The following is a 24,441-nucleotide window of genomic DNA, read 5'->3' as shown; positions in this document are numbered from 1 at the left end:
ATCATGTGCACCTGCAGTATCTGCAACAGATTTTAGCCCCATGTGGCCACCGAGCACCTGGAATGTGGCTACTCCAAACTGAAATGTGCTACAGGTGCAAAATCCACACCTGATATTGAAAGCAAAGTGGCTACCTCCATAATTTTTATATTGGTTCCATGTTGAAAGAACAGCTTGCACACACTGGGGTAAATAACAGATTTGCTCCAAATTAAATTCAACGGTCTCTCTTCACCTTTTTAAACAGCCATGAAAAAATTTCAAATCGTACGTGAGGTTATCCTATCTGGCTCACATCTTATTTCCATTGGACAGCTCTAGTCGACACTCGTCCCCATTATGATGTGCTCCGTGGACCAGCCACACTGCTATGGACTGGGAGCTTGTGAGAAATGAAGACTTTTGGGTCCCACCCCTGATCCACTGTGTCAGGAACTTCATTTTAACAAGATCCCCAGGTAACCTGCATGCACATTTAAGTTGGAGAGGCACTGCCCTAGGGCCGAGAACATTACTTGGCCCTCTGCAGGTGCTTGAGAAATGGTTGTAGAACGGATAAATGATTTGTCTCCAGGAAGCTGCTGCACACAGGACACTTGGGGAAAGGGGAAGGCCCTTTCCCAACTTTTCCTTTAGTTGATTAATACTGATGTGCTCATCAGATTAATCACCTTTCACTTTAGCGTGACCACCAAATCAAGCCAAAAGTGGTCCTTGAGAAAGCACAGTCCATAAATCCTAGGATCTGTCAGGAACGTAGAATCCTAGATCCTTCCCAGACCTACTGGTGTGGAATCTGAATCATAAATAGACCCCCAGGTGAAACATAAGCAGGTTCACGAGTGAGGGGCTGAAGTATCAGGGACAGGAGTTCTTAAGAAGTGAAGACCAGTACTGCAGGGGGCACTGGGCAGTGGGGACTCTGAGGCACCCAGACCATCCAGCAACAGACACAGGGAAGAAGAAGGCCTTAGGGCCATGGGAACAGACAACAGGCCAGCAGGGCAGGCCTCACAGCACAGTTCCACAAACAAAGACCTGACAAAGGACTGCTGTGCACCTCAACTCTCCATTTTGTTCCTTTACTAGACCTAACATCCTTGACACAAATGGAATGTCTGATCACATGAGCTATAAAACAAACACATAAAGCTGATTTTTTTCTTCTTAATCGGAAGCACATACTCAGGAAAAAGGATGCCACGGCTTGCAGCATACAAAGGTCGCAACCACAGTCTCGGTCTCCGAACACTCTCTCCCGGTCACACACCACCCCCATCCAGCCAGCCTCAGACTGGATGCGCTGTGGGCTAGAGGGGCGGCGGGAGAGAAAAGAGACAGCAGAGACTGGGAAGTCGGGGAACAAAGAAAGGAGAAGAGGAAGAGGAATTGAGAACAAGTGAGGTCCTGCAAATTCCATCAGAAGCTGTGCCTCTGCAAGGGAGGGGTGGATGGAGGGAGGAGAACGTGAAGGTAAGTCTTAAATAGATCTCCCTCTTGGGGCACCTGGGTGGCTCAGTCAGTTAAGTCAGGTCATGATGTCACGGTTGGTTCGTGGGTTTGAGCCCTGCATGGGGCTCTCTGTCATCAGCACAGAGCCCACTTTGGATCCTCTGTCCCCCCTCTCTCTCTGCCCCTCCCCAGCTTGAACACACTCTCTCTCTCCCTCTCTGTAAAATAAAGGTCCACTAGAAAAAAAATTTTAATAAAACAATAAATCTCCCTTTTAATTAGCATGAGGAAGAAGAGGCATCTCCGTGTGGCCAGAGAGCTGTACAAAATAGGAATAGCTCTTCTGAAAGCTCATCATTCTTCCACCCCATTTTGGCAAACATTACCAGCTCTTTCTTAGCTCTGACAGTTATCTTCCAGGATACATCCCCCTCAGGAGAGGTAGTGGGATAGAACCAGTAGGTTTCAACTGGTGCTAAGCCTCTCGTGAAGGGGAAGGTGGGCCTGGGCACACTGCCACCCTGCCTGCTGCCATAGCTGGGGCAACTTGGAGTTCCACCTGAGCCACAGGCAAGCCACAGAGGTCAGGACAGAGGTATTCAGGTCAAGTGGAGGGTTATCCTCAGACCCTCCCATCAAGCAGCAGGACTCCTCTGTCAGCTCTTGCTCAATATTTTAAGAAAATCAACAAACTCCAGCTGGACTGGGTGGGGTGTGATGTAGTAGGACCAGTATGGGAGAAATGAAGCCAGAAGGGCTCTCAGCATAAACTCCTAAAGGTCTTCAGCAGAGAGGAAAGGAACAGCCTCATATGGTGTGAACTCTTTCAAGTTCTTGTGACTTCAAGGCAGCTCTGACAAAAAAAAAAATAAGTAAAATAAAATAAAAAATAAAAACAAAACAAGGACACTCTCAGGTACTCAGAGCCAGCCTCCTGCCAGAAGGCACATGATGTCAAGGAGGAGTTCTGTTTTCAAGCTCAAGGCTCTTCTTTGAGAGAAACTTTTGCTCAAAATGGCAGTCTTAGTTTGATGGAGTCTTCTGGGGCAGCCTGACCTGCTCTGTTTAGACAACTCTGCCCAGAGCACGCACAGTCCTTCGTCAGCTTCTTACTTCAAATGGGGCAGCTGGCCATACTGTAGCCAACTGTGGTATGAACCTACAAACAGTGTCTCTTTTATTCTAGAAGGGGTAGGGGGTTCTCCAGCGTGCTGAGAAATGGCACCCCATGACCTTGTCTGGGCAGCACAGAGGGTCTTTGATGTCCTAAGTAAATGCATTCTACCTGTCCTCAATTATGCCCAGGATGTGAATCACCGCTCTTCTCGTCAGCTGGCACATGGCCTGGGTCCCCCTGCAGAATCCTTCGCTGCACAGGACTTAGGACATAAGGCAGGTTTCCTAAGGGACCGACTTGTGTCCCCCCACTTTTGAAGGATTTCAAACGGAAGACCACTTTTCTCATTCCAGACCCACATTTTTCCTAGACAGGCAAACAAAAGGCCTTGGGTTTTCGCAAGGAGGAAGGAATAAAATGCATTAAGACCACAGAAGTGCCTCTAAAGGACCTGGTGATAGCAGCCTCCAACGCAACTCTGCCTTCTCAAAAGGGCAATTGGAACTTCTGCTTGGAGCATCTCTTGCCTTGTTCTTGAGAAATAAATCACAACGAGGGTGTTGAGAGTGGTCAAGAAAAACGTCAATGAAAAATCAGAGGCGTCTTTTTTTTTCCTGCATTGTTCCTTGCAAAAAAAAAAAAAAAGCCAGTTTTACGTTTTTCCTTTCCTGTATGTCTGATAGCACACAAAACATCCCACTCCTTTCTTGCCCCATAATTGTTCATATCCTGAATCGACTTGGAAAGAAAAGTAGAGAAAGCATGGGCCTCTATCCACAACTTTCTGCCTCGGTTTCCCCAGTTGCAACAAGAGGGTACGGTCACGTACTCAGCAAGTATTTCTTGTAGACCTATTTTCCAGGACAGACCGTCCAAACCAAGATACTCGCTCCCACAGTGATAAAATGAGTAACTTGAAAACTCCCCAGAAGGCAGACGTGATTCATGTGTTTATGTAACCAGGGCTTTAGATAGGGCTTTGGAAAAGAGCACAGGCCTACAAGGGACTACTGGCATCTTAATGAAGGGTGTGACCCGTGGGTTCTAAACTGCAGAGATTCACTGACACGTGCACTTTCAATCAGCATCTTTCATGGCTTCTTCCCTTTGTATTGAAGCTAACGGCCATCACCAACACTTGAAAGTGCAAAGTATGCCTGCGTCCCCAGTTAAATCGTATACAGGTCCACTCTGCAGGTTCTCATCCATAAGCCTTTGACAATTCGTTCCTAACCTATCCAGCTGCACTCACCGGAGTGTCCACTCTTCCCCAGGAAGTGAGAGCTGAACACTGCATCTGGGTTTTCTCTTCCCCATTGGCCTCCAGAGAGGACAGTAGTCCAGCAACACCAGTAAGGGAGAAACCCACTGAGATACCTCCCACTGGCAGGGTCTCTGTCCTCTGGGGAAAGCCACACAGAGGAACGACATGACCCTTTCCCCGGGAGAAGTGTTCGCCTTGCCCCACACCCCAAATCTGCTGATGGCAGGCCTCACCCCCAGAGCCCAGGGAGCACCATGGCCCAGCAGCCAACCTGTTTCAGCAGCCAACCTGTTTCTGATTATTCTGCCTGACAGAGACGATTTTCCGGCATGTGTAGTTGCTGACATTTCTGAAGCTCAGGACGCAAGGAGACTTTGACGTCAATCCCAGGAAGGCGTATAGAGTCCCCTCAAACAATTCTCATGTGTGTGGGAGGCCTAAGGGAAGGTTTGAAAGAGAGGCTGGCGGTGGAGGGTGGGGTCTGAGCTTCCCGCTGACAGGCTTCCTGCTTCAGACTCAGCTCTCCAAGCACACACCATACCCTGAAGCTTAATGGGAGGCCAGACCCACATCAGGCCCCAGAAACAGCCAGGGGTCATCCCGCTGCACTACACAGAATCACCTCAGTTTCCCCTCAACCCTTTGCGTGCTGGGGGAAACTGCAGCCACAAACCTTTACTCTGACGAAAACGCCCACCGAGGCACCCAACTCCAAATCCTTCTCTGGCTGGGTGCCCCTGTGTGTCTGAAAACCCTCTCGTCCCAACACCACGTTTGCTGAACTTGACTGGACCGGGAGCACTGGCGGCTCAGTGTTTTCGCAAACTGTAGAGAGTTCTCTTGCCATAATTCTCTTGTTGTCGTCAAAAGCAATTACATGTTTCAGATGATGAAAAGCACTGTCATGAAAAGCTGGCACAGCCACCAAGGAGACAGATGTATTAAACCACACGGCTTCTAAGAACTCCCACTTATGCTGGAGCTCAACACAGAGATGAGCACTGCGATACACCCTTCTCCAACATCCTCCCGTGCGGATTCAGGGCACACGGCTCCTTTCCGACCAGGTGCTCAACTCCTTCGATGGACAAACAACTGAACTGCACAAGAACGGGTCAGCATGTAAGTCCACGTCCTCGAACAAAAGTAATAATTTCATAAATGTGACTAGCCCACCATCAAAAAAATACAGGGTTGGTTGGATTGAGTCAAAACTTGAAAATCCACCTTTTGTAACTGGGTGATGTGAGCAATACTGGTCTATAAATGATAATTGATATGCTGTAAAAAGCACATCCTGGTGCTCACAGAAGTAGAAAAGCTGTAGGTTACATAAAGTCGTAAGTGATTTTTATTTTTATTTTTGACAGAGAGAGCACACGTGAGTAGGAGAGGGGCACAGAAAGAGAGAAGGAGACAGAAGATCTGAAGCAGGCTCAGCGCTGTGAGCGCAGAGCCCAATGGCGAGATCAAGACCTGAGCCAAAATTGGACGCTCAACCGAGCCACCCAGGTGCCCCTAAAAGATGTTTCTTAATTGCAGGATTTCTCAGAGCTTTTAACTGTGAAGCTTAAAGGCTCAAATCATACACACATACATTTATTTTTTCCCCAAACCTTTCCCGATTCCTTCAGAGTTCAAGGATGTGGTGCTATCCCATTTTGTGTCTACCCTGAATGTCTTGTTCCTCCTTCCTTCTCTCAACCTTCTAAAGCCGTCTCAGAGGCAGCCTTCTTTGTGACTCATCCAACCCACAGTGACCTTCCCACCACCCGAGGCTCTTGCTTCCCACTGCATGGCTGGTCCATCAGGAGCTGAGCATCCGAACTTTGAGAACATTACCTTCCACATGCTGTCTTGGAGCCGGGCGTGCTGTGGCATCCTGCTGCCTGCGGGAAATGCACACGTCAAGTGATACCCCTAAGGAGAAGCGGTTATTCCTTGGTGGCTACCTGACACACATACCTGTTTTGGTCCTTATTTACCACTTCCTACATATGCGCCTTGTTCTGCTAAGTAGCTGACCGGAGACTTCCTTTCCTTACCGATAAATTGGAATAACAACAGTAGCTACTTCCAGGTGACAAGAAGCAGAAGAAATTCATGTTCTTAAGCCACTGGGATGGTGTCTGGCACATAGTAAATGCTCGATGAAAGGTCGCTTTTACTGTTATCACAGGACCAAGTGTCACAGCCAAGACTAAACCCTAACTCTGGTGGTTCTAAATCCTGTGTTTCACTCTTTCCTACTCCTGCATTCTCGCCACTCTGCGGTGTCTCGCATGCCTTCCACACTTGCTTGTGAGCTCCCCAAAGACAGACCTCATATATAATGGCACAGCACCCTTCTATGTTATTGCCAAAATGCTTTATGGTCAAGGAGAAGGGTATTTACTATCGTTATTACAGAAATTCCATTATCCATGGGAAGTGTCTCAATGGTGACTTAAGAAATTTATTAGAAATATTGATGATAGGAATGAAGGTTCCCCAAACTGTATTTTAGAGGGCAAGAGTTAGCAAGATTTTCCTGTAAAGGGCCAGAGAGTAAGTATTTTAGGCTTTATGAGCCATGCAGTATCTGTCTCGTTACTCAGCTGTGCGGCTGTGTGAAAGCAGCCATTGACAATGAACGAACAAGGTTGGCTCTGTTCCAGTAAAACTTAACAGGCAGTGGCCAGATCTGACCCCAGCTATAGAGAGGATAACAACTATGGCTCAGGGAAATGAGTTGGTGGCCCAATCAAATGGGTTTGTTGTATTATGATTTGAGTCTTTAAAGGCCACAACACTCATTATCAAATGTACACACATGCACATATATATGCTTATATATACACACGTGTGTGTGTGTGTGTGTGTGTGTGTGTATGTTTTCCCCAACCTTCCTGGTTTCTTCTAAGTTAAGGGTATGTGTGTGCATATGTGTGTGTGTGTGTGCACTCCTGTATACACACACATACATCTGGGAGGAGGAGGGGCTGGTGGGGGTGGGTCATATTGATTCACGAACTTGAAAGCCTGAGCTCTGCTCAGCGGCTCTGCCTCAGCCACAGCCTGAGCAAGATGAATTGTGTTGTGCAGGTGTTTGTGGTGACAGATCCTAATATGTGGCTTTTTTTTTTTCCCCTCCTGGAGTCAATCCAATGATCCACTGCTAATGGGATCTTCAACTTGATCAGAATAAATTGTATCGATGCCTCTGGATAGGAATCCTATCCGGTAAATCATCAAAGCATCCCACAGTAGTTATAAGCCTGGCTCTGCGAGAATAATACACCAGGGCAGCTATGCCACCTAGTGATGCTTGCATGTACTGTTCTCATCCCGAAGAGAGCAGGAGAAGCTTCGGAGAGGCCTGGCATTTGCTATTTCTGGCCGACATTTCCACGTGCAAGAAGAGTCTGAAGTCTCGTCTTGGCTTCGAAACATTCCCTGTGGCTGCAACTGCCATTCCCCAAGGGGCCCAGAAATAAGCGACGTCGTGCTTAAAGGGAGCAGCCCAAACCTGTAGCGCTAATTATGCAAGAGTATACAGCAGACACCCACTGGCCCATCCCACCTTCCAGCAGTGATGTTAGAAAGGTCTTCTCCCACATCCTTATGTGGCTGCAATAACCTGTTTCCTTTATTGTACATCCTGGAAGTCTTACGCATGCAGCATCTGCTGCTTTTCAACTAGACAGAAATGCGATCATCTGCAGTCAGAAACAGAAAAGACACAAGATGGGTGGTGAGGATCTGTTCCCCATCCCACAGTGGCAAGAGTTAGAGGTGCTAAACATTAGTGCTATGTGGGTGTAGTTTATGCACACAGAGACCATCAGTGTTTTCATTAAACTGGTCCAGTCCTCCACCAAGCGCAGTGGCGGAGGGGAGGGTCTTGTAAGCCTTCTCAAGGCTGTGGACAGACTCTGGGATCAAATTATGCTGGTTTTTTTCTTCTTCATTTCAGATTCCTCGCAAGAGGCCCACTGAATATAGCTAGGTTTCTAGAAGTCTGGATGGCAAAGCATCATGCATAATGCTTTTCATCCTTCAAAATACAGCTAACTATAGCGGTAGCACTAACCGTGCTTTCAAGAAGTGGTTCTAGTATCATACAAGGCTATTATAATAAACTATGGCTGTGTGTTTCCTGTAAGGAAGGAAAACATCAGTCCAGGAGAGAAATGGAGGGTAAGTGACATTTATCAGATTGTAGTTTGTGAAAATGGATTTGCTTCACTAGATCAAAGACAGCCCATTTCTACACATCATCGCCAATTCTGCAGGAACCATTCCAAATATTCTGAGCGCATGTTGTCAGACTGGGTAGTTGGTCCCCCTCACTGATTGTTTCCCTTCTAGGTCACAGTATATTTCCATGCACTCCTGATTGTATTTATACAGCTCATCCGTAAGACAAAAGCACAAAAGGTATACGGAAAGCCCAGAGGGAAAACAGAGGCTAAGATGACACTTCAGGCAGCATGCCATGGACAGTTGGTGAAGTTGTGCCCTGCACAAGTATCCGGTGTGTAGCCTACTTACCTAGCTGTGTATCTGTTACAGGATTACAAAAGGGACATCTTTTTCTAACTCACTGAAAGTACATTTTGGGGATAAATGATATTCTATCATAAAGAAAGTGTTCTAAAGAAAAATAAATCTCCTATTCCAGCTCATTACTTTTTTAAGATTAAAGATTTAACCAAATACATCACTTTTGTGTTTGTCCCTGCAACAACCAACGCCTGTGCTGTGAGAGATGGATGTGATTGGATCTACTCAATCACTTGATCCTACATCACTGGGTTTTCACCCAAAGCCAATAATCTTGACTCCTCCTATTTTAAAATGCTCATTGCAATGTACTATTACTGTTTGCATACAGCTGTCAGCTGCGAAAACATTTTTTTTTTTAACAAAAATCTAGCTTTTGCCCCTCTTCCCCTGAGACTCAATGGTGGTCTACTGACTCACACTGACAAAAAGAACAAAGGTTCCCTTGGCTCCCACCCCCCTGTCCAGATGTAATTAGGCCTTGCACAGGTGACCCCACTGCAGCAGAGAGCTCAGTGACAGGGTTCAGTGCTGGGGACACAGCTGCACGGGGGCCACCACGCAGGCCGTGGGCACTTATGAATGGATGGACGCCAGGATGACCCTTATTTCCCTGTTACTGGTGGCCCTGAAGCTTGTGTCCAGAGAAGGCAGAACTTCAGTAACAAAGCTGCAGACGCACAGTCTTTAAGAATGCCTCTCAAAAACAAAATTCTTGCTTCTCCCCTTTTGAGGGGTTCCAGGGCAACAACACAGCTGATGGTTATTTTTGTAGCCAGAAAACAACTATGTAAGAGTCCGGTGTTTATTCAGACAAATGCTTCTCCCTGAAGGCGCTTGTGGGATCCACACAATAGTGAAGCACGATCGAGCTCCATTGGCTCCTTTAACACTCCCAGAGCATAATACACCTATTGCATTCTTGGGGGAAGGTCTCCTTCACAAAATTCAATACCTCAGGAAAAGGGGGAGTTTTGTTATTTTGTTTCCTGCAAAGCTATTTCTTTAAAAGGAATCCTTTCCAAGTAAAATGAACCTTAATAACGTTTTTATCCCAAAGCTGCTGGGTGGTAGATGGGACCTGGAAATCTGTAGTGTATTTTAAGCACACCCATTTGAGTGGAGCATGAAGGGAAAGGAAAAAAAAAGCAAAAGGAATGGGAATGGATAGGGGATGGTTTAAGGATGGACTTAGCCAGCATCATCACACTTAGCTGTTCTTTTTACACGTGTGCAATTTCTCCTGGAGACTAAGATGACAGGTATTGTCAACTAAGGAAAAGAAAGAATAAGGGAGGAAGCAAAAATAGGTGTCAGCTGTGGTGTCTCCCTGTGGCTCCTGGAAACATTTCAACTTGTATTTTCTTTTTTTTTTTTTTTTGAAGTATTTTTTCTTTTTTTAAATTCTTTTTAACGTTTATTTATTTTTGAGACAGAGACAGAGCATGAAAAGGGGAGGGGCAGAGAGAGAGGAAGACACAGAGTCTGAAACGGGCTCCAGGATCTGAGCTGTCAGCACAGAGCCCGACGCGGGGCTCGAACTCACGGACAGCAAGATCATGACCTGAGCCCAAGTCGGACGCTTAACCAACTGAGCCACCCAGGCGCCCCTCAACTTGTATTTTCCAGCCAAGATATGGAAGAGTCCATCGTCATTTCTTGCCACGGCCATACCCTGTTTCTAAAAGGTCTCCAACGGTATCCAGTGTCTTCCCTTAGAGATGCGATCGGGGTAATGCAGACAATGAGGCTGGGGGTACAGCATCAGGACTCGAACGGCAGCCAGTATGTTCCTCATCCCGACGAGGCAACGGAAACACCTGGCCTTCTGATTTCAACTCCAAGCAACACTCAGGCTGCCCACAAAGTCCGTTCACTGAGTATTTGTATCTTTCTTGTTATTATCTGTATTCTCTTAATACTCTGTTTTTGAGCAGCTTGAGGCACCTCAACGGGATGGCTAAAGGACACCCGGTCAAGCAACACACTGTTTATGAAAAAGGCCAAATTTGCCAGACTGTGCTAATGAAGTGATGGCTGACTCTCCCTTTAACTTGGCCATGTAGAAAATCCTTACCTGAGCTTTCCCACACGGTGGCCAACACTGCCCCCTTGCCCATCCGAAGCCTCCTCTTCTTTCCGGGTTTCTCTTTTCTCATTTGAAGTCTGAATTCACCCTTTCTGTAGTGGAATTCAATACTGTAGGCTTTAATATATTTTACAGATTGGTTTGCCTTCAGAATTCCCCTCCCCCTTCATTACAGCCATTCCTAAAGTAAGCATGGCTTCCCTGAGCGACCAGGGCCACAGTGGGGATTAATATTTATTTTGTGGCTAATGTTTACAGAGTACCTTAAGCTGTTCAGCAGAAAATCACTTCATTTCTCAAAGGAAACACATATGCCTTCTTCCTTCTTACACCACCTCACCGGCAATGCCCGCACAGTTACTGCGTCTTCTTACGGCGTTTCGAATGTTTGGGTCATCAGCTGGACCACCCTTAGGGTCACCACTCAAAGTAACTTTAGAAAGAAAATGCTGCTTCAAAGAAATAGTCCAGCTGGTGTTTGAAAGCAATACTGAACACAAGTACACAGGCAGAGAAGGTTGACCATCCTGAACTTTTATCACAATTCAAAATTTCCTTTCTATATTTTTAGAACCAACTCAAAGTATACAATAGGACTGGTAATGACTACAGGCAGCAAAAAGAATCCTGAGGGTTTGAGAGATGTTTTCAGAAAAAGTGGCTTTAAATAATTAACATCATGGTACTCTCTTCCCTTCTTCATCCAGTAGAGCAAATGTCTCTTGACAGGTAATACTCTTTTATGTGAGGCCATAACTCCAGATTGTTCAAGGTAACCGTTTTGTTATTAAAAACCACACTTTAATTAAATACTTGTCTTAGAAAACCACGCTATTTCTAAGTCATAAACAACTCTTAAATATTCAATTCATCAGTTATCAACTCAAATGCATAAAAAAATCCATCTACTTCTATTTTTTAAAGTATTTTTTTAATGTTTATTTATTTTTGAGAGAAAGAGACAAGACAGAGTGTGAGCAGCAGTGGGGCACAGAGAGAGGGAGACACAGAATCTGAAGCAGGCTCCAGGCTCTGAGTTGTCAGCACAGACCCTGATGCAGGGTTTGAACTCACGAGTGGTGAGATCGTGACCTGAGCTGAAGTTGATGCTTAACCGAGTGAGCCACCCAGACACCCTACTTCTATTATCTTTTAAAGCAGAGGAAAAGGAAAAAATTAAGAACGAAAACAAGACAAAAACTAAGAAAACAACAAACAACAATATCAAGAGTGGACACCAGTTTGGGGCTGTGTACTATTAATTTCCTGGCTCCTATGTTAGGTACTCTTCTATGGGTTCGCCGAGTTAGCCCTCCCCTAAATCCTATGGTAGGTATTAACACCCTTAGGTCAAAGGAAGAAACCAAGGTTCAAAGAGGTTGAGCATCTTGGCCAAGGGCAAAAGCTCTGAAGAGCAAAAGCTGAAACTCCTACTGGGGTCTCTCTGAATTCCAGGTCCCTTCCACTATTCATGATGCTTCTCAAATTGAAGAAAAGAAAATGGGAAGAAATTAAAGCCTGACCTGTTCAAGGCGACAAAATCCAAGATTATTCAGAGACATCAAATTAACCATATTTCGAGTAAATATGTGTTTTCCTGCCATTGGATCAACTACGATGTGATTCAAACTGGCTTTTATGAAAGCCAAAGATACCAGATGGACCGTCTTTCAATCTGGTGTTTTTGTCATCTAAACACGGTCCTAGAAATCAAAACAAATAGAAACATAAAAACCATTTTTTAAAAATATGGGCCATCTCTGCCCTAGAATCAAGGCACAGAATGAAAAATGGTTACCAAAGTCAGTCTTAGAGTAGACTGGGCCTATTTGACCATTAAAAAAGGCAGACACCCATCCAGTTTCCTTCTGCAGTAAGTCAACAATCACTGCCTCTGTTGAGAGGAGATAAAAATACCCCAATGTGGTTGTCCAAAGGACTTCTGACAGTATCCAGCCTGTTCAACCTTTGTATCTGCCCTTCCTTCGTGCCCCCTGACGTTTTTTTGGTGTGCCACAAAAAGGCAATGCCTTTAATGATCCACACTTGACAAGACTTGAAATTAACCTTTCAGTGAATAATCCGCATTCAATGTGAAACAACAGAACCAGTGGTGACGTGACATTTTTGGTAGGTGAGCACATCAAAGGCGTCTGCCTCCAACGATTTCCATGAACACCCAAGGGCATGTCAGGCTGCCAGGTCTCCTTAGACACGACAGGCAGAGGAAGACAGAGGAAGGGAGCCCCAGCAGGATACTCTACACTGAATACTCACCATAAAATAGAGGTGTTTTAGCCCACTTCTCTAATTCACCCTTATGTACTTCACTCTGCCTCGTTCTCTAATATTCAAGTATAAAAGAGAACCCAAGAATATTATTTCTGCCTGCCAAGCCCCAACAGCAGAAATTCACGAACACATGATTTCTAGCCCCTATATACTCAACCTTGATCTTTCTGCCAGCATTTCTCACAATGATTACGCTTAGTACTTTCCGCTAGGAGGGCAGTGTCTTCAGCACTGTAGATGACATGAAGCGTTTTTAAACTGAAACCCAACTGAATCTGGAGTCGGCTCACCACACTGTCATAGAATAATGTAAGTAACAACAATTATGCTCATCTTTAAGGCACCCACCTTCTTGTGGCCCCTACACTGAGTGTATAAGGCCACCTCTGATGCACGGACGTCTATAGAAACCTTTAATGTCTTTGCCCCTTCTACTTTTCTTCAAGCAGGGAACTCAGGGGATAAGAAACCACACAGAAAATACACTTTTGTACAAGGCCACTTCCAGGACCTATCGCTAACTCTTGAGTCACCCCAATTTACTGACTAACAGTGATTCCACTAACAGTAGGTAACTTGGGGACCCTCACGTTCCCAAAATTTCTCTCTCCGTTCTGGGAAAACACCTGTTAGAACAGACCACCATAGACAGGGAAGAACGAACGATGGGCAGTTATTTCTAAGTCAAGTTTTAAGAAGAGATTCACTAACAGATTCAGTGGGACCAGGGGTTTCGTGGGCCATCGTGGCAGGAGTATGGTTTGCTCCTGACTAGATAGGGTGTTTTGTATACTCTTAGGACTGAGGAGTCAAGGATGCCTCCAGGCAGACGATGGATTTCACTTAGCCCTTAATGGGGTATCAGGATGGCCTGGAAGGGAATGAAGTAAGAGCAAAGGAGGACACAGGAACACACAAGGCATGGCATGAGTCAGTGAGAAAAAAGCGCCAGCTGGAAGGTCATGCTGACAGTGCAGCCGGACTGGAAGTCAGGCCGTGGTTCAGAGTTCATCCCCAACGCCATGGGGAGCGTCCAGTGATTCTAACCCCGTCACCATTTGCCGAATGAATGAATGTGCATGCGATGTCTGCTGGGGAGGAAAGAAAAAAGGTTTTAAGAAACACTAACCTGGCTACATCGTCTGGGATGGACTGGAAGGAGTCAGTTCAAGGGCAAAGAAATCAACTTTGGAAGCAAGGAAAACAACACACAGGGAGGAGGCAGGAAGGCCCTGGTTTCAGACAGAACAGAGGCAAGCAAGGGAGGAAGTAACGTGACGAGTGCCAGGAAGGTTTCAGACTCACCAAACAGCACCAAGCGACTCAGGGAGCAGAGGACAAAATTACCGATAACCCAGTTTTCCACTGGGGTGACCAGCAGAATGATGATGGCACTGACACAGACAGGGAGTTCAGAGACCCTTCGTCCCTACTTGCAGGACTCAGCGCTTTAACCAGAAAAGACACACTGTATTATGATTAGTCAGTGTGGCCCGCTGGACGGTCAACCAGGCAAGGACAAAACCTGCATACTATTTGCCTTTGTATGTTTCAAGCTCCTGAACCACAACGCTCGACACTAAGGAGACGCTCCATAAGTACTTGCTGTATGAGGCAGACCCCAGTTTGGAGGAAGAGGAGGTTGGCGGTGGGAAAGCAGAGTGAATTTACCGTGATAAAGCATTCCCAGAGAGGAGTTCCATGTTGAAATGTGAGAAGTCATCTTTGATTTCTTAACTAGCACGCCCCCTCCCCTCCCCTCTTGCCCCAGTAATACAGTTATTTGTGCATCTTGCTTCCCAATGTCTGTTAGTTACAGCCTTTATTGTTGATGGACAGATGAATGTTAAGGCTAGGAAGGTAGATCAGTCTCCTAAAGAAAGAAGAGAGAAGAAACAAAGAAAGCCAATAACTGAACCTCAGGGGAGCACAAGGGAAAAAAAAAAAGAAACAATTCACAGTTGTCCTCATAGAGTCAAAACAACCAAGATCCCTGCCCATCGAAGGAACACATAAAATGCAGGGAATCTCGCATTTTATTGGCAAATGAGTCCACTTAGATGTCCACTGCATATTAGAGTGATGCTTACTCAACTCAAAGTCATGATATTTAATTGTCACGGTGAAGGGTAGTTTATTTTATGTTCCCTGTCTACCAGAAAGTTATCACAATGTACCTATTACAAGACCACAGTATGAACAATTACTCTCACTTCTGGAAGAACAGAGGCTTGTAGAAATCTTCCTTACTGCATTCAAAATCTGCTCTGAGACACCCTATTGTAATTTACATCAGCAGAATCTTTCCTCCCGTGGGGAAATTAGAGCCCAGAATTCCCTGCTATTTATGGGATATGATAAAAGATCCTCCTTCTCAATTTTCTTCACTTATACCATCCCTAAATATGAATTAAGCTAAAAGCTGGGACAAGACCAATGGTATTGAGGAGAAAAATTAAAGTAGATTCAAAGGACTAGTTTTTCTGGCAGCCAGTAGGTCTCATCACGAAAAAGGGATTTGCTTACTTTCAGTAATAATGTAGTTCGTAAAATATAAAACATGGAAACAAAACACCACAGTTCTGTATTTGAAAAAAAAAAATCTAGGCACACCTGGGTGGCTCAGTTCAGCGTCCGCCTTCATTCGACTCAGGTCATGATCTCATGGTTCTAGGGTTCAAGCCTCACGCCAAGCTCTCTGCTGTCGGCACACAGCCTGCTTCAGACCCACTGTCCCTCTTTTCTCTCTGCCCCTCCCCTGCTTGTGCAAGCTCCCCCTCTCAAAAATAAACATCAAAAAAAATCTATGCTTTTCTGGTAAGTTGTGGAAGCAGAAGAGCTATTATGTGATTAATCCTCATCTCCTAGTGCAGGATGTGGTTCCAGAGAGGTACTCAGTTATCACTTGTTAAGTGAATGGATTGTAAACTAACTTCTTGCAGTTTACACATTTCTTAGGCTCCCCCTCACTCACAGGTGGCATCCCATGTTGCAAAAGTGAGCACCTGATAATCCTGTTCCCTGGGCCTCTGGCATCCAGACGCACATTTCACAGACCCTCTCAGCTCACCTCCTCCTCCCCATTCTGCTCAGCTCGAGTTGATGCACTGTAGGAGTCTGCTTCTCCCTGGCCTGGTCCCAGGTGGTTGCCATGACAACACACCCTCTGAGCAGGCACTTGACAAGAGCCTTCCCGGGACACAGGAGAGCAGGAGGGAGTGTGGCAGACCCTGAGGCCCATAGCAGGGAATGAAGAGAGGAGATTCCAAACAGAGTTGACAACGCTTTTCTTGGCCACAGACCACCACTGGCTGCTCAGAACCGAGGACTCTGTTGCCGAAATTTCTGGCTTTCTCACCCAAAGAGCACATGACAAAAGTAGCTTAGGAGAGGCCAGTGGTCACATCAGCTAGCGTTTTTTTTTTTCTTTTTTCAAAATATTATTTAAACTCTAGTTAGTTAACATACAAGCATCTAGCGTTTCTTATTTAAAAAGGCAAAAGGTTAGAATCCAAATCAAAGACGATCTAAAACATCCAGCCTGAGTGTAAGAGCAGGCAGCCCCCAAGGGACCTTAAGAAGAAGGAGCTACCTTCCCTCCCCCTGGAGTTGGGCCTTAAAGGACCGAGCAGAAAGTGCTATCAGGGTAATACTGCTCTAAGTGGCACCCATACATGTCACGTGCTGATGTGAGGAATGGACGGTGTTACTCGGGTGCTGCCGGCATCGGGCAGACAAGCTTCTGGCCTCATCCCTCATTCTACAGTGTAATCCCAGATTTTAAGTTTTCTTATGCAACAGCCCTGAAGCCCTTTGTGCTTTCTTTGTCCCTAGGGAAAATGAAAATAATGCCTATTTACATAGGTTTTCTCCAATTCCAAGAGTTAACAGGAAATCTAAGGCTTATTTCTTTATTTGTAGAGAGAGAGAATCCCAAGCAGGCTCCACACTGTCAGTGCAGAGCCTGACGTGGGGCTCCAACCCATGAACCATAAGACCATGACCTGAGCAGAAACCAAGAGTCAGATGCTCAACTGACTGAGCCACCCAGGTGCCCCAAAAGGAAATTTAAACTGCTGCTTTAGTTGCCAGGCAGAGGACGCCTGCAGAGAGGTTATTATGAATCACTGTATCAGCCCCTTGCATACAGTAAGTGCTCAACAAACGTCAAGGAGTTGAAGACAAATACTAGAGGGGAAGTCAGCACACCCCCACCCTGAGGGACAATGCCACCCGTTCACTAGGCCTTCTCTGCTCTGAACACTGTAGCACAAGGGCAACAGCCCATCAACAGGGACAAAGGCACTCAGGGCTTTTTCTGTTCTGTTGGTAAAAGAGAACTGAGTAGATGGCCCTGGACCACGCATGCCACTCCTCGTCTCTTTCTTAGCCTTGACCTCAAGGTCCAACTCAGGTTCTCCTTGGGCCCCTCTGCTCCCAGCTCCGGTCCACATCTCTGCACTGCCTGCTGTTCACATTTCATTCGGAACTTCTGAGGGGGAGTCAGTAGCCCCTTTGACCCCATTTACAGGGTGCCCCCGCCCCATTTGGGTGATCGGCTCCACCGGGCCACACTGCGGCTCCTGACCAGGCATGCCGATCATCCCAGTCCCCAAGCAAGTGACCAGGATGCTAACAAAGAGAAGCCAAGTATCCACCCCCGCTCCCTTGGCTGGCAAAGGGCATTCCTCTGGATTGCTGTATCCCTGGAGAGGCCTCTGGGAACCCTGAAAACCACTTCTGGCCAAACAGAGAAACATTCTAACGAAGCCCAGTGTGCAAGCTGCCTGAGGTCAGCACAACAGTGAGGGTGGGTTGGGGCGGGGAGCACCTACCCACCCCCCCACCCCCGTCTGGATGGAATCAGGGAAGAGGTATCAGAGAAGGGGGCCTAGGGTGGAGTGTTGAAAACCAGGAGGAGTGAGCCCAGTGGAGCAGAGCTGGGAGGGTGTTTGAGGCGGAGGGAACAGCTTGGATAAAGTCTCGGCCTGTTTGTAACTACTGCTTCTCAGATGAGCAACCTCACGGAGTCCCTGGACAGGATTTGCATTCCACGTGTATAATAATTTATGCATCCAGTGTCCACATGGCACTCCTATCTGGGGTGATGACAGTGATTATACCCTCCCCTCTCCCAAATGCATGGGGACGGACAGGAGCTCTGTGTCTGCAGGGAAATGCAGTCTCCATCTCTGAGCGAGGGCATTTCCATGCTGACCATCAAGGTTTAGGGAGATGCTCCCCGCATCCCACTTCATGCGGCAGAATAAGACATCCCACGTCATGGGGGCTCTTTTTCCCTACTTAGCTTTGCTAATTTATGACCATCATCGGAAAAGGATAGAATTTAGGGTCTGTGTAAATTACCCAAGGCAGAGATCCACAGCACAGGAGGACAGTCACGGAAGGTGTCAGGACTGGGCACTCTCATCCCATGTGTTAATCAGTGTGCTTGCCGACCTGTACGACATACCAGCTGGTTTCGCAAAGCCCATAAATCAACCAATGAACGGCACCACCAACACGGCTCCTCTGACCACACGATATTCAAAGTCTTCACTTTGCGGAGCTGTTGTTATTTCTAACTGCAAAATCAGGCTCCACAGAAAGTCCAGATTCCCTTCTTCTTGGGTTATTTTACTGAAAACAAGCTTCTAGAAAACATGGTGGGGTGGCAGGGCGGGAGACAGACAGAAGACAACCACTGTCCAGTGAGGTCACGCTAGAGTATTTATACTCTATTAATATAATTTGATAAAGCAAAAAGTTATGCAATCTAGGACCCAGGGGAAAGTAAACATTTATTACAGTTTGTCTCTCATCATCTAAAAGTAAACAGCAATTCAGATAAGGTTACCTAAGCTTCGACCTGCACTAAAGGCATTTTTGTCATGAATCCACATGATCAACAGTGTCCTAGGATATAAAATAATGTCCTGGAACCAGACTGGCCTGGTTGAAATCTTTGGTCTTCTATTTGCCAGGTCAATCTCCTTCAAAAGGTTCTTGAAAGTTTATCAAGCCTCCGTCTCCTCATCTTTAAAAGAGGGATAGTTACTTCCATAGGTCCGCTGAGAGGATCAGATAGCTAACGTGGATAACGTGTCCGGGACATTGTCTGGCTCATGGTATGTACTCAGAAATGTTAACTACCGTGGTTATAAAACAGTAAGAACACTAACTAGCAGCTTTTCACCCTAAAAATCCCACAATACCTCCAATCAGGTTTGCTGTGGAAAGACTCGGAAATGAGGCAGTGTTACAAAAGAAAGCAACAGCACGTTTAGCCTAGCTGGTGGAAATGCAAAGACCATGATCAGGGCTGGTCATGGCCCTCCCTGCACATTTTTGTGAAGCCTTGGGCACGGTACTTCACCTTGCTGGGCCTCCCCTCACTTCACTATAAGGTGCTAGTACAGTAGGGTTGGCGATGTCTCGAGGCCCTTTGAGCCCTAACATTCTGGAGTCAACCTCGAGGGCAACTGTGATGGCAAAGGTCATCGCAGCACATTTTATGAACCATAATTAGAGGACAGAGTGATGGGGCCCATTGGCCACGTTATGTAATTAGCCCTCTGCCTGGAGGGAGGGAGCGCCTGTGTACAATTACACAATCGCACTCTGATGGGAAAGGCACCAACTCACATCACATTTTTGAGAACAGCTTTGATTCGCCTGAGCCACTGTTTCCACCTAAGAAGGCTGTCTAGGTAATTTTAGTCTGTACTGTCTTGGCACCAGATATGTGAACAGCTCCTTTTATTTTAAGAAAGGGCCCGTGGGCATGGCCCATTCTTAGTGGCTTTATGTTAGACTGGTGAGCTACATCCCATCATACTGGGGCTACAATCCAGTACTCACACATAGCCTAAAATCCTAGTGCAAATTCTAGGGGTCACCAACTTCAGAGTGTGTGAGCGTAGGGAGCTTGTTAAAAATGCAGATGCCTACCTTCTTACTGATTCTGTAGGTTTACTGTGGTGCCCAGGGGTATGCTGTTTTAACAGCCTCCCCAAATTCCTGTGATGTCAGTGGTGCACAGTGTAAAAAACATTCTCTGGGATTCATCATGGAGAGTTTGGGAAACAACAGACAGATGGCTGAGTGACCACCCTTACCTGACCTATGGCTTCCCCTGGTCATCAGGCAGCAAGAAAAACTATTGCACAATCTCCCTTTCCTGGCACAGAAGTGAAAATCTAGGGTTTTCTAAGATGCACTATGACTGGGGAGCGATTAGCACTCCCCAAGTTCCCCACCCCACCCCATGTCCCCTCATACTTAATGCTGCTTCACTGCTTGCCCTGAGCTAGTTACTCACTCTTCCTAATCTGCCCCCATAGATACTAAAAAAGAATCACTCAGTGTTCAGAGTACATCAAGTTTGGAGAATCAGAGTCCAAAGCAATTTTGTAAAGGATGTATTTAAGGCTCCAGGATGTTTCACAAACTATCAGTAGTGTGATCATTCAAAGCTCAATTCAAATGTCACGTCTTCCCGGAAGCTGTCCTTGATGATAACCCCTCCCCGGTAATATTTTCCACTTCCCTTGTAGGTGCTAACAAAACATCCCTTGGAAAACCTCTATCACAGGTAGCGGGTATCTAAATGCACCAGAACCACTTTGCAGGTAGGCACCTTATTAACTTTATAGCCTTGGCTTCCATCTGCCTAGCCAAGGTCACTTAAAAAAAAAAAACTTGTTTAACGTTTATTCAATTTTGAGACAGAGACGCAGAGAGAGAGAGAGAGAGAGAGAGAGTGAGAGAGAGTGAGAGAGTGAGAGTGAGTGCAGGCTGGGGAAGGGGAGAGAGAGAGAGGCAGACACAGCATCCGAAGCAGGCTCCAGCTCTGAGCTGTCAGCACAGAGCCCACACAGGGCTCGAACCCATAAACCATGAGATCATGTTCTGAGCCAAAGTCAGGTGCCCCTAGCCAGGTTCACGTTGAATGATCTGGGTTCAACTGCCATTTCCCCGCAGTGAGCCTGCCCTGACCCAAGTCAACATTCCTCACTAAAGCTCACGGCACCTTCCACCTCTCCTTTGCAACACCTGATGCAGCTGCCATCTCCTAGCATTTCAGTGACTGATTGATCCATGACTTGGACCTCCGTAAGCTCCATAAGCGCAACAAAGGGAACTGATATAAAAAACACCTTATATGTTAAAAACATCCTTTGAATGAATGAAAGCATTCAGAGGTCAATAATGTTGCCCTTAAAGAGGCTGGTGAGAGAATATAGGGCCGAGCTGGATACCTGGACAGTTCCGCCTCAGACAGACTGTTTGATCCTGGGTCCTTCCTGCTCCTGCATTCAAGGAATCCAGCATAAACCTCATGCTGGTCCCAGTTTGACTGCAAAATTGGGAAACAAAGGATCTCTGAGAGCACAAGAACGCTATGCCAAGATCTTGTTTTCATTGCATAATCCATTTCCTTCATGCAAAACTCTGGTCTGACTTTAGTCTGACTATATTTCATATTCTCCAATGACTTCTCTGTTCTACCCAACAAGCACAGAATTTCTCTCTCTACCATGGCTGGTGTTTTCCCTTCAAGATTAGCTGCAGCTTGGTTGAAGTATCTTCATATAAAGCCAATGACTGAATCAGTGTCCCTGTTATGGAGGATCTGGGCCTTCCTCTTGTGCCTCCTTGTCTGAGAAATTCACTTAGTATTTTGTTGTTGTTGATTTATAAGCGCTCGTTTTGCCAGAGTTTACTGGCTCTCATCTTACATTCCAAGCCATCCACCAGCTTTTAAAAGAGGTTAATGATTCCATGGTGTCAGACAGGCACTATGGAAGCAGAAGGACACAGGAGTGTCCTCGTCACTTTTCAGAACATAAACTTGAGAATGTTAAGTATTTACTACAAAACTGAAGTTCCACCAGAAGAAATTGATTATTTGGGGTTTTTTTGTTTGTTTTGGTTTTGTTGGAACAAATGATAAAGCTCGAAGCAGCCCAGGATATGTATAGTACTAAGAAAAGGCAGTATATTCCTCAAGAATTTAAAACATCCTTTCAAGAGGTTCCAGGTGTTTTGTTTTAGAACCAAGTAATTAAGGTGTGTTTTCTCAAGCCCAGAAGATCCAAACCTTTCTTCTTCTAGATCCACATGCCATGAAAGAAAAGGCTTAATAAGACCAAGAAAAAGTGGTAGATAGGACAGGCCTGCTTCCATTGAGGCACAGTCATTTATTTCTGGCAGCCACATTAAGGTATAGTTGCGGAAGCAATGAGTTCTCACTTGACTTCATTATCAAAAGGCCCAAGACTTAGCCCACATACCTCTAGCTCTTCCCAGTTAACCATTATTGACATGTCATCTATGTATCTATCTGAACTTGTAAAGTCTAATTTTTAACCTGCACAATGTGCTTTAAATGTGCTTCTATCAAGCTTTATTAACTATAATAAAAATACAATATCAATGATGTGGTTGATGACAGTGAGGGTGATGATAGCCATTTGTTAAATACAGCACAAGAATGATGGCAGGCATTCCACATTAGGCCTCTCGTTTAATGATTGTACAACTCTATGAAGAGTGTGACTTCCTCCATTTTGAGGTTAAAAAAATAATCATAATAATTGGAAATGGAGAAGAGTAGAACGAGAATTTGAACACTGGTGTTCTTATGCAGTACACTGTGGTTTTACCCTCCAAGTCTATACTGCCACCATGTTGGGTAAGTAAGCCTAGGTTCACACTCTCCTACCCAGTCTGATATTAGAGATCTCCTTCCCATTCATTCTCCACTTCCTAAATAAAGGTACTAGTTATTTATTTACCTCAAGTGGTATAGCTCAAATCCCTTAGTTTCTTTAATTATCTCTCTCAGAACCTTCCTTGGTCTGGTCAGAGTGTTCTTAAGGTGCACAGGTCCACCTAAAGGTTATATTATGTATGGGCACTTTTCACTTTGATTCTAGTACACTCCATGATTACATCCAGTACTTGATCTGTCTTTCTGGCCCTCACCAACTTTTGGTCAGTCTTCAGAGAACTCTGTGCAATGATTTAAAAGCCCATTTACTGGGTTAGCACCTATAACTCTGGCTACTCATCTACAAATGCAATTTGTGTTATTTTTCCCCATATGCTTTGTTGATGCAGATACTCTCATGCTTCTTTTGTGCACACGTGGCCCATGACAGTTCAGTGTTTCACTATTAAAAAGATCCCCAAGTTTCACTACACATAATACCATTATGTAAGAATTAAATCGGATCAGCCCTCACCAATGCCCAAGTGCCTGTACTGTTTATAGTTCTCCATTCAGAGAAATGACATCGTCTATCTACCCATTGTTTCCTGTCTGTAAGATAGTCTCCGCCCCCAAGTATTTCCTCTGATACCGTGCTCATTCATGATTGTAGCGGGAGGAAACATCTGAAAAAATTCACTATGTCACTTGCTTTTATTTGCCAAATTCTCATAACTGCTCCGTTGTTCCATATGCTTTGCCATGTTAGGCTGGCCTTCGACTTCATTATATGTAAGTGTGCTGTGCATCTAGGTCTGCACAAGCAAGGTGGAGGGAGGGAGACACAGAATCTGAAGCAGGCTCCCGTACATCTGAGCCAACCATTGGGTCCACGCAGACCAAGGGTCTCAGCTAGTGGGAATCATCACACGGACCCATGTACCTATCCAGGCAGTCCTGTTCTTTGGTTTACCTGTTTAGCTCTAGATCTGCAACCCATCCCCCAACAAAATGGCAACATTTCATTGGGCACAGAAGCAGTTAAAGCTTTTCCTCCACTGGGTAAGATGTAGAAACAAGTACTCTTGAAAAAACAAAGAGAAATTAGTCTGATAATGAAAAACCACTGAAAGCAATTTGCAAACCATTCCCCTGACAGTATATAAACTCTTAATATACTGCAGGTAACTCAGGGTTGGTCTTTTTTTGATTCTCTCCTCCTCATCATATGTCTCTCTAGCAGCGATACAGACACCTGAATCTCCCTTTCTCACGGTTTCAGAGGGACATACAGTAGCAAACACGGCTAAGCACTGAATGAAGTTAATGACTTGTATTGTTTATTCAATGGGATGCCTCTGGTAATTAAAAAAATAAAAATGTTAATCGAGCAGTTGTGAAACCAAATATTCAAGGACTCCAAGCACTTGTGTAAAACCCAAATTTGTTACTGTGTGCCCTTAAATAAACAGCCTAGGTGATCACCACATAAGAAAGAGAACTGACATGGTAAAACCACAATATCCTGAAGAACTATGCAAGCCAAGAAAAAAACGTTGTGCAAAATAAAACTGAGTGGAGGATGTAATAAATGGGGAGCCACGCAGAAATTTCAAAAAGGATAACAAATTAGTTTAGCAAAGTCACAATGAGATAGAGCCGGCAAAAATAAAGGCAAAGGATGTAGCGTCCAGGGAAAGAGGAAGGGGCGAGTGGAAACAGCTGGAATTGTTCAGCTGTGTCAACATTCGGCTGTTTCACAGATTGACTAGCAAAGTGTCATCTGAAACCAATTACATTCCCAAAACCCCATGGACCCAGTTCATAACATTGATTAATCCACATTGTGAAAAAGTCCCCAAGCAAAACTAGAACAGCTGTCAGCCCTTGGAGCTCAAAATACAGCAATTGCTTAAGAAAAAAAAAAGATGATGAAGAAGAATAGTTCCTCTTGAAATTTTAAGGAT

At 45.4% G+C, this 24,441-nt stretch overlaps 1 protein-coding gene across 1 annotated transcript in view; it reads right to left on the bottom strand.

Moving 5' to 3' along the window:
* Window positions 1–24,441, bottom strand: part of RORA (RAR related orphan receptor A) — a 714,362-nt gene that overhangs the window by 531,795 nt on the left and 158,126 nt on the right. The gene's annotated exons all lie outside the window — the stretch shown is intronic.

This window comes from Acinonyx jubatus, chromosome B3 (assembly GCF_027475565.1).
Source record: "Acinonyx jubatus isolate Ajub_Pintada_27869175 chromosome B3, VMU_Ajub_asm_v1.0, whole genome shotgun sequence".
NCBI lineage: Eukaryota > Metazoa > Chordata > Mammalia > Carnivora > Felidae > Acinonyx > Acinonyx jubatus.
Note: the sequence above shows the minus strand (reverse complement) of the source record. Positions and strands in the feature narration are given on the sequence as shown.